The following is a 9602-nucleotide window of genomic DNA, read 5'->3' on the forward strand; positions in this document are numbered from 1 at the left end:
TCTCAATAAAACAACGCAATCAATAAGTGGGTGGAAGACCTAAGTAGACTTTTCTCCAAAGAAGACATACGGAAGGCCAAGAGGTGTATGAAGAGATGCTCAACATCACTAATTACTAGAAAAATGCAAGTTGAAAGTACAATGAGGTATCACCTCATACCAGTCAGAATGACCATCATCAAAAAATCTACAAACAATAAATGCTGGAGAGGAGGTGGAGAAAAGGGAACTCTCTTGTACTGTTGGTAGGAATGTAAATTCATAGAGCCACTATGGAACTCTATGGAGGTTCCTTAAAGAATTAAAAATAGAACTACCATGTGACCCAGCAATCCCACTACTGGGCATATAAACTGAGAAAACAATAATTCAAAATGATCCATGTGCCCCAGTGTTCATTGCAGCACTGTTTACAATAGCCAGAACAAAGAAACAATCTAAATAAATGTCCCCTGACAGGTGAATGGATAAAGAAGATGTGCTGTGTGTGTGTGTGTATATATATATATATAGTGTGTGTGTGTATGTGTGTGATGGAAGATGGAATATTACTCAACCATAAGAAGAATGAAATTGGGTCTTCATTTACTCTTAAGTGCTGTGTCCCAGATGCATGTTCTTTCTGCTCACACACAGCCCATTCCTCAGAACTAGTCCTATGTCCCAAATGCAGCCAAGCAGGAGGCTAGTAAATGTAGGGGCCCATGGGTATCCAGTGAGCAGCACCTATGCCACAAATGGTGTGCAAGCCCTCAATAATCTAATCCCAACTCTTCCCACAATGTCTTTTGAGTTAAATGAGGTCTTGAGGTCTCATCGGAGTGTCCAATAATCACGAGATGTATACAACAGCCTTTCATCACAAGGAGCCTGGTAGTGGTCTGAAGAAACCATTCTCTAGACTCCTATTTGTTTTTTTGGGGAAAAAAAAATACAGAATGAGGGTCCTGCTCTCAAGTTGCTTGTAATGTATTTAAGGAAATATTGTAAGAGTCAAGAGATTAAGGCAGTGTCAAATCAGTTGTAACTGAGTGCAAGAGATGAGGTAACTTGGTTTTGTAGAAGGCCCTTGAGAGTTGGAATCAGACAGTACTAGGCTCCAAAGTTTACTAATTGTATTAAGGAAGTCACTTCTAAAGATATATATCCACATACATACTGTAAGTGTACACACACAAGCATCCTTCAGTTCAGTTCAGTTAAGTCACTCAGTCGTGTCTGACTCTTTGTGACCCCATGAATCGCAGAATGCCAGGCCTCCCTGTACATCACCAACTCCCAGAGTTCACTCAAACTCACATCCATCGAGTCAGTGATGCCATCCAGCCATCTCATTCTCTGTCGTCCCCTTCTCCTCCTGACCCCAATCCTTCCAAGCATCAGGGTCTTTTCCAATGAGTCAACTCTTTGCATCAGGAGGCCAAAGTATTGGAGTTTCAACTTCAGCATCAGTCCTTCCAATGAACACTCAGGACTGATCACCTTTAGGATGGACTGGTTGGATCTCCTTGCAGTCCAAAGGACTCTCAAGAGTCTTCTCCAACACCACAGTTCAAAAGCATCAATTCTTTGGTGCTCAGCTTTCTTCACAGTCCAGCTCTCACATCCATACATGACCACTGGAAAAACCATAGCCTTGACTAGACGGACCTTTGTTGGCAAGGTAATATCTCTGCTTTTCAATATGCTATCTAGGTTGGTCATAACTTTCCTTCCAAGGAGTAAGCATCTTTTAATTTCATGGCTGTAGTCACCATCTGCAGTGATTTTGGAGCCCCAAAAAATAAAGTCTGACACTGTTTCCACTGTTTCCCCATCTATTTCCCATGAAGTGATGGCACCAGATGCCATGATCTTCGTTTTCTGAATGTTGAGCTTTAAGCCAACTTTTTCACTCTCCTCTTTCACTTTCATCAAGAGGCTTTTCAGTTCCTCTTCACTTTCTGCCATAAGGATAGTGTCATCTGCATATCTGAGGTTATTGATATTTCTCCCGGCAATCTTGATTCCAGCTTGTGCTTCTTCCAGGCCAGCGTTTCTCATGATATACTCTGCACATAAGTTAAATAGGCAGGGTGACAATATACAGCCTTGACGTACTCCTTTTCCTATTTGGAATCAGTCTGTTGTTCCATGTCCAATTCTAGCTATTGCTTCCTGACCTGCATACAGGTTTCTCAAGAGGCAGGTCAGGTGGTCTGGTATTCCCATCTCTTTCAGAATTTTCCACAGTTTATTGTGATCCACACAGTCAAAGGCTTTGGCATAGACAATAAAGCAGAAATAGATGTTTTTCTGGAACTCTCTTGCTTTTTTGATGATCCAGCGGATGTTGGCAATTTGATCTCTGGTTCCTCTGCCTTTTCTAAAACCAGCTTGAACATCTGGAAGTTCATGGTTCACGTACTGCTGAAGCCTGACTTGGAGAATTTTGAGCATTACTTTACTAGTGTGTGAGATGAGTGCAATTGTGCGGTAGTTTGAGCATTCTTTGGCATTGCCTTTCTTTGGGATTGGAATGAAAACTGACCTTTTCCAGTCCTGTGGCCACTGCTGAGTTTTCCAAATTTGCTGGCATATTGAGTGGAGCACTTTCACAGCATCATCTTTCAGGATTTGAAGTAGCTCAACTGGAATTCCATCACCTCCACTAGCTTTGTTCGTAGTGATGCTTTCTAAGGCCCACTTAACTTCACATTCCAGGATGTCTGGCTCTAGGTGAGTGATCACACCATTGTGATTGTCTGGGTCGTGAAGCTGTTTTAACTCAATAAATAATAGCTATTACTGTTATTTGGTTTTCTTTTTTGTATAAAAATAATCTTTGAGAAACAGAGTGGATTTTCCACCCAGGTATGCAATAACATATTAGCCCAGTTATTTTCTAACCCCTGTTGTTCGGCAGCCCCAAAAGAAAACAAAGGTAATCGAGTCTGAAAGAATTTCTTCCACATCTGGTCAGTTTCAGAGCCTGAGCTCCGAACACCTTTCCTGCTACATTTCTGGGGAACAACAGCCCACAAAAGCTACAGTCAACAAGATGAGAGCAGCAGCTGGTTTGGGTGCCCTGTAGTGGTGAGTAGCCCGGGAGTTTACCCCTCATCCCTGCTGGCCCACAGGAAACTCATGGAGCCTTGGAGTGGACTGAGAGTGTGGGAGGGCACGTAAAACAGGAAAGTACCAGCGGCCTTTCCACTGCAGCAAATGCCTCTCTACCTGCCCAATCCTGGGTTATGGGGGACTTCTTTTTCCCAAGGCAATTGACTGAAGCTTTGGATTCATTACCATTTGAGCCACCAGGGAAGCCCTTCTGAGTCATAGATTACTGAATTATTTCAAAATTTATGAGATGGGGGAGTGTTATCTGCTTGGCCCTTTGGATCACTCCGATATCCAGAATCAATTCTAAATAGCAGATATCCCCTCTCTTTTCCCAAGCCCTGTTCACCCCAGGCCCTGGGAACTCACAGAGGGTGTTGACAGGTGTCCTGCATGTATCCTGACCCATGTTGGGGGGGCTCTGGCTGAATGGAGTTCCTACTCTCTGGCATCACACTATTGAATGCCACAAACATCAGTGGATCCCTTTTTATTCTGCAAATACTCACTAGTATTATGAATAAGAATATCATCTTACCATCTCTCTCAAAGCACAGAAGCAAATAGAAAGGAAAAAAAAATCCCATAATTTTAACTGCATAAAGCCATGTGGGGCTCTGTTCATCAGAGAATTCAATTCCGCTGAATAACTCTCCGTAGGCATGAATGATAAAAGAGGGGATTATTACCCATCTGTTTGCCCTCTCGGCTTCTGTCCAGCCCTGATTGTCTTCTCAGGCTGGATCCATCTGATTGCTTTAGTGATGCAGGAAGGCATCACCAAATATGAACACAGTCCCAGGCCCTGGGCGCCTCTCGCCACACTGAGGCAGAGTGACACAGAGTATTTTGTCTTTGAGCATTTCAGCCAACTGGGGCTAGAATAAGATATTTAAGGTCAAGGCCATGACATCTGTAGCTGGTAAAGGGCCAAGAGAGATCATTTTTATCTTCTGCAGCATGCATGCAATCTATTCATCACCAGGCATCAAGATCTTGACAGGGCAGCCAGGGAAAGCACAGAAAGACGGGCTCTCAGCTCTGCTGTCGGGGTTGCTGTGTATATTATTTTGCCTTGTTTTCCCTCCAACCTAATATAGAGCTTTCTTAGGCCTGGATGAGACTTTGCAGGGCCTTTTTTTCAAGAGGACAAATTTGAACGGGAGTTGGACAAACAAGGAAAAGGACTCTGAAGCATTCATTATTCTTGACCTCCAGGTTGTGAAATCCAAAGGCAGTACTTTTAGGGAAATGGGCATGGTGGCCAATTTTATAAACCTCATCAGAAAATGAAATAGTTTTTTTATATCAAACCACTTCCACTTAAACCCCATGTGAAAAACCTATCCATCACTCTCTTCTACCCTTCAAGTCTTTTCAGTTGGTGCAGAATTACAGATGATGAAATAGAGATACTTTCAATTAGAATAAAAATATTTTCCTTGGTGAAGATCACCTTTTCCTTATTTTGTGAGTTTTTATAGATTATCTTAGACAGTGGAAATTGTAGCTATACTTAAATGCTTTCAACTCACACTCTTAGACCCAATCATACAGATGATAGTAAGAGAACCACTGTGGTGTCAAAGACCTGAGTTCAAGGCTTTGAAACTGACCACCATGTCGTCTCTACATCATAGGGCTTCATTTTCCTCACCTGTAAAATGATACAGTTGGGCAAGATTGTTTTCAAAGTCCCTTCTGACTCTGAAAGTCTCTTTTTCTTGAGGGTGTTTGCTTCAGGTGGCATTTGCACTAAGTATTAACAATTTCTCTGTATTGATTTTGTGGCTGCTCTATTAAATAGAAACATGCTTATCTTCATCTTCCTGAGTGTAATAGAGGCTAAGGCGGAGAAGGTGACATGACCTTCACCTTTTAAAGGCACATTATCCTGACCAACTTCTGGGCTGTGTGCTCCTAATCTACTTTTGATTATGTCTCTTCTCTCACTAAAGACACGGCAATAAGAAATTCAGAAAGAAGATGCCTATCATGATTTCACACACCCCCACTTTCATTTAAAAATGTACTGCGATCACGCACTTATTTTGTAATTTACTGTGAATCTCTGTGATACTACTGTGATCAGAATTTCAGAACATTTATGAAAGGTACATGGTCTCCTGGTACTTCTTCACAGGGAATTGTGTTTTGCTGCTGGACACTTTCAAGGCTACAGAGGCACACTCCTAGGTAGTTATCATGAACCCAGGTAACAGCAATCCAGCAACACCAGCCTACACACCCAGTTCCTTACAGGGATCTTATTTTACTTTTCAGACTCAAAGAGCTAGCTCCACCCTGCACTTTTTCAGGATCCAAAAGAAAAGTATAATGAACTGTAACATCTAGCATCAGAATTCACCTCCTCTGAAGTCTTGGGTAGTCATACTACTTTTACTACATTTCTAAGGACAAAGGAGAAGGGGTTGGTAATTGACATTTATTAACTCCTTTCTATCATATATTCCATACCTTGGTAGGTGTGTCGTAAACCTTTTCCCATCTAATCCTTCTGAGCTTTCTGTGAGGTAGGAAGTATTATGTCTATACTACAGGTGAGACCCCGAGGCTTGGAGATATTTTGGATATTACTGAATATTGCACACTAAGGATATATAGAAACAAGACTGGAACCCAGCTCTGTTTATTGAATCTATATGGTGGGTTTATGATTTTTTCCATCCTTTAGAAAATGTTCAAACTGATTGCTCTGTGAAGTGAAAATGTTAGTTATTCAGTCGTGTCTGACTCTTTGCAAACCCAGGGACTGTAGCCCTCCAGGCGGCTCTTTCCACAGGAATTTTCCAGGCAAGAATACTGGAGTGGGTTGCTATGCCCTCCTTCAGGGGATCTTGCTGACTCAGGGATCAAACCTGGATCTCTCGCCTTGCAGGCAGATTCTTTACTGTCTCAGCTATCCTTCGTTCTGTATGCATAATGTTAATACATTTCATATATCAATTCTTTCAATATCTGATAGCTTGTTTTAATTTCCTACCACACAATCATCAGCAAATAAACAGAAAAACACACCTTTTGGAGTCTGATGTTTCCCTGTCTGGCATTTTACAAGGAAGACCAAGATTCTGCAAATGCTTTTAGATGTGACATAGGATCTTTGCAAGCCTAGTTTAGTGGCTAGGTTATGTCCAACTCTTTTGCAACCCCATGGGCTATAATCCACCAGGCTTCTCTGTCCATGGGATTTCCCAGACAAGAATACTGGTGTGGGTTGCCATTTCCTTCTCCAGAGGATCTTCCCAACCCAGGGATCGAACCTGTGGCTCCTGCATTGGCAGACGGGCTCTTTACCACTGAGTCTCCAGGGAAGCCCAAGCCAACCTTAACGGAGTCTAAAATTCATGAGCCTTAAAGCTCTTCCCTGCTACAAAAGCGTCTACTTGCCCTGCCTTTTTATCAAGCAAGGGGATGTCGTTCTTAGGAATAAAGAACACAGGCAAGTCTATACGAGAGTTACTGGTGCAAATAACCACTAGAGTCTTATGAACATGTTTAGTCAGTTTAAGAGCTTAATTTTTTAAAAATCTTCACAAAGAAGGGGAGATTTCAGGGTTTTATTCTGTCCTGGATACAGTTACCTGTATGTGTATAAAAATGGAAAATATAGATTGTGAAAAACAGCAAGTAACTTAGAAACGATGGAAATTTCTTGCAATCTCGAGAGAGAGAGGAAAGTCAACAACACCAAAGGCAGTCTGCAAGCCTCAGGCAGGTTGAAAATACTGAAGGTCACACGTATGTCGTCTTACCAGATGTGCACATCAGCACAAATGATTGTACGTCCCCAGCAATCCCTGTAGCAGTGTGCCCCGGGGGAGAGATGCTCAGTCTGTATCTAAGGAAATATCCTTAGCTTGTGCCATCAAATGCTGAGATTTAATGTTTCTTTTACTCTTATCCAATTGAAGGATGCTTTAGTCCTAAGAGAGAGAGTCCTGAAAAACAATCCCCTTTTAAAAATTAATAGTTTTTAAATTCTTAACAAGATCTCATATTTCTAGGAAACAAGGAATTCTTTGCAGGTTTTTCATCACGTTATATTCTCTTGTCTCAGCACTTGTCAGGATCCTGTAGCTTCTTGGTGTTGCTAGTCACACTTCAGATATAAGTTACCCCTCTATTGCATGCGTGCTGAGTCGCTTCAGTAGTATCCGACTCTTTGTGACCCTATGGGCCATACCCGACCAGGCTCCTCTGTTCATGGGATTCTCCAGGCAAGAATTACTGGAGTGGTTTGCCATGCCCTCTTTCAGGGGATCTTCCTGACCCAGGGATCAAACCTGAGTCTCTTATATCTCCTGCCTTGGCAGGCAGGTGCTTACCACTAGCATAACCTGGGAAGCCCATGACCCTCTATACCCTGAAGTTATTTTAGAGATTCAGTGTCTGGCAGCTGTTCTTGTGAATTTCATATATTTAATTTTTCTTCTTAGCAGACTCTACTGTTGTGCCTGGATTGTTTAGAATGGAATTATTGGCATTCACATTCAAGTGATTAACCAAAGGAGATACTCACTTCTTGCTCTTTTTCTTGGAAAAGATGATAACGAATTGACAAAAAGAAAAAAGATACAAAGGAAAAATTCCAGATCTGTTTAAATCCAAATTCCTGTTGGTCCTTTGATATAGACACATGCTATTCTTTGTGTTGAAAGTAAGAAATCTCAATGTTTAAAATCTTGACGATAGTTTTATTGACAAATTATCTCACAGCAGAGGTCCTAGCTAACATATAAGAATATAAAACTTGCTTGAGGATTCAATACATAACATCTCATCCTTTGTTTCTTTGACTATGCAGTTCAGAGAGCAAGATGCTCTCATTAGTTCTAAGCCCTTGCTGCACTTTAGAACCCCCTTGGGAGGGTTTGAAACCTACCATTGCCCAGGCCCTTCCTGTCCCCACAGTTCTGGTTCGGTTTTACTGGGCTGAGGCCCAGACTTTTTAGTTCTAAAAACTGCCCAGGTGAGTCTAATAATGCAGCTAGGCTTGAGCATCACCACAGCTTCACACAACTCTTATCAGTGGAAGACACGTGGGAGCCGGAAATATGTCTCATCATCTGGAGGAAGGGGAGAAAAAGGCAAGAAAATGTTAGCTGGGTTTGAGATCACTAACAATTCCTAGAAATTATTATTATTTCTTCTTCCTACTCCATGGCAGGGATGTGGCATATTGGGAAGATGCTGACCTTAACATTGGGCAAGTGACCAGGATTCCAATGTCAGGGTCACCTCAATATTTCAGATGCAAAGTCTCAAAGGCAAGCTTAAGTAGATTTTACATTAGTGATGCTAGTCCCCACATTAGGACATGGAATGGTGAGAATGAGGTCAATTTCAAGCTGGTTCGAGCTGGGATCCAGAAGTAATAATAAAATTTAACTCTCTTCTTCTTCTGATTTGCCCTCACCATCACTTCCCACTTCCCACCACAGGCCCACAGTTGCTGGGTGCCTCCATGTGCGGTCCATCTTAATTTTATTAACCTCTGTAGCCATCCTTTCCTTATCCTCCTCTAATCTTCTCATCCTGATTAAAAAAACGGCTGCCTTTCCCATCCCATCATGGATATGCAGTGCTCTTCCTGGGGATTCTTTTAACCCCAATATTAGCTGCCTTAGGCTACTCCAACTTTTCTACTCTCCTTTCCTACTTCTCATTCATTGGACTATGTCTTCCGCGTTTCCTCCTATTCAAGGCCTCTAGCCCAGTTGTTAAATTTTCTCATGTAATTCTGAGCAAATCACCTGGGAGAACTGATATTCTTACCTAGGAGTTTGGGTACCTGGAGAATTAAGGGCTCCAAGGCAAGACATGCTTGTAGGATTGAATGCTGACCCTGCCTCATGCAAACTATTACTAAAGTGGGAATGATTATATCTGTATAAAAGCTGTTATAGAGATTACAGTGAAATAATACATTCCAAGTAGCTGGCATATATTGACACATATCAACTGCTGACATCTATCTCCTCTGTATTCTTTGAGGGCAGAGAACTGAGATATGGAGCTCATCCAGACTTTTATTAGTATCTGGTGTCTCAGGTTTTAAACATATGGGATCTAGTCCTCTAATTCCAAAGAAAGAAGGCTGTGAAGCTTTTTAAAAAATTATTCAGGAGTTTTTTTAAACAAATATTTTATATTAGTATAATATACTATATTATATTTTATATTATATGAAATATATTTTCTATATTATATATAAAATAATACTATATAACATAATAACATATATTCTATATTTATGTAATATTTTATATTATTTTATAATTAGTATAATTATACTATACTAGTATAATTATTATTGACAAAATACTTGGATTCATCATGAATTTGGAAACAGAAATTTTTACAGGTGGACTATTGGGCTTGCACTTATTTGAATGGGATACAGATTACATTGAGCATGTTAATACTTGTCTCATGAAAATTCCAGGTTTCCTCCTGCTTTAAAAAAAAAATATTTAAAG

General features: G+C 41.0%; 1 long non-coding RNA gene across 1 annotated transcript; it reads right to left on the bottom strand.

The window, feature by feature from the left end:
* Window positions 1–7820: 7820 nt before the first annotated feature.
* Window positions 7821–9187, bottom strand: LOC123329150. The gene is made up of 2 exons (XR_006544350.2): window positions 8319–9187; window positions 7821–8189 (listed from the first exon to the last, which is right to left on the bottom strand). It is a non-coding gene; the product is annotated as an uncharacterized LOC123329150 (long non-coding RNA).
* Between the last annotated feature and the right edge of the window lie 415 nt (window positions 9188–9602).

The sequence above is a fragment of the Bubalus bubalis genome, chromosome 2 (assembly GCF_019923935.1).
Source record: "Bubalus bubalis isolate 160015118507 breed Murrah chromosome 2, NDDB_SH_1, whole genome shotgun sequence".
NCBI classification, from domain to species: Eukaryota; Metazoa; Chordata; class Mammalia; order Artiodactyla; family Bovidae; genus Bubalus; species Bubalus bubalis.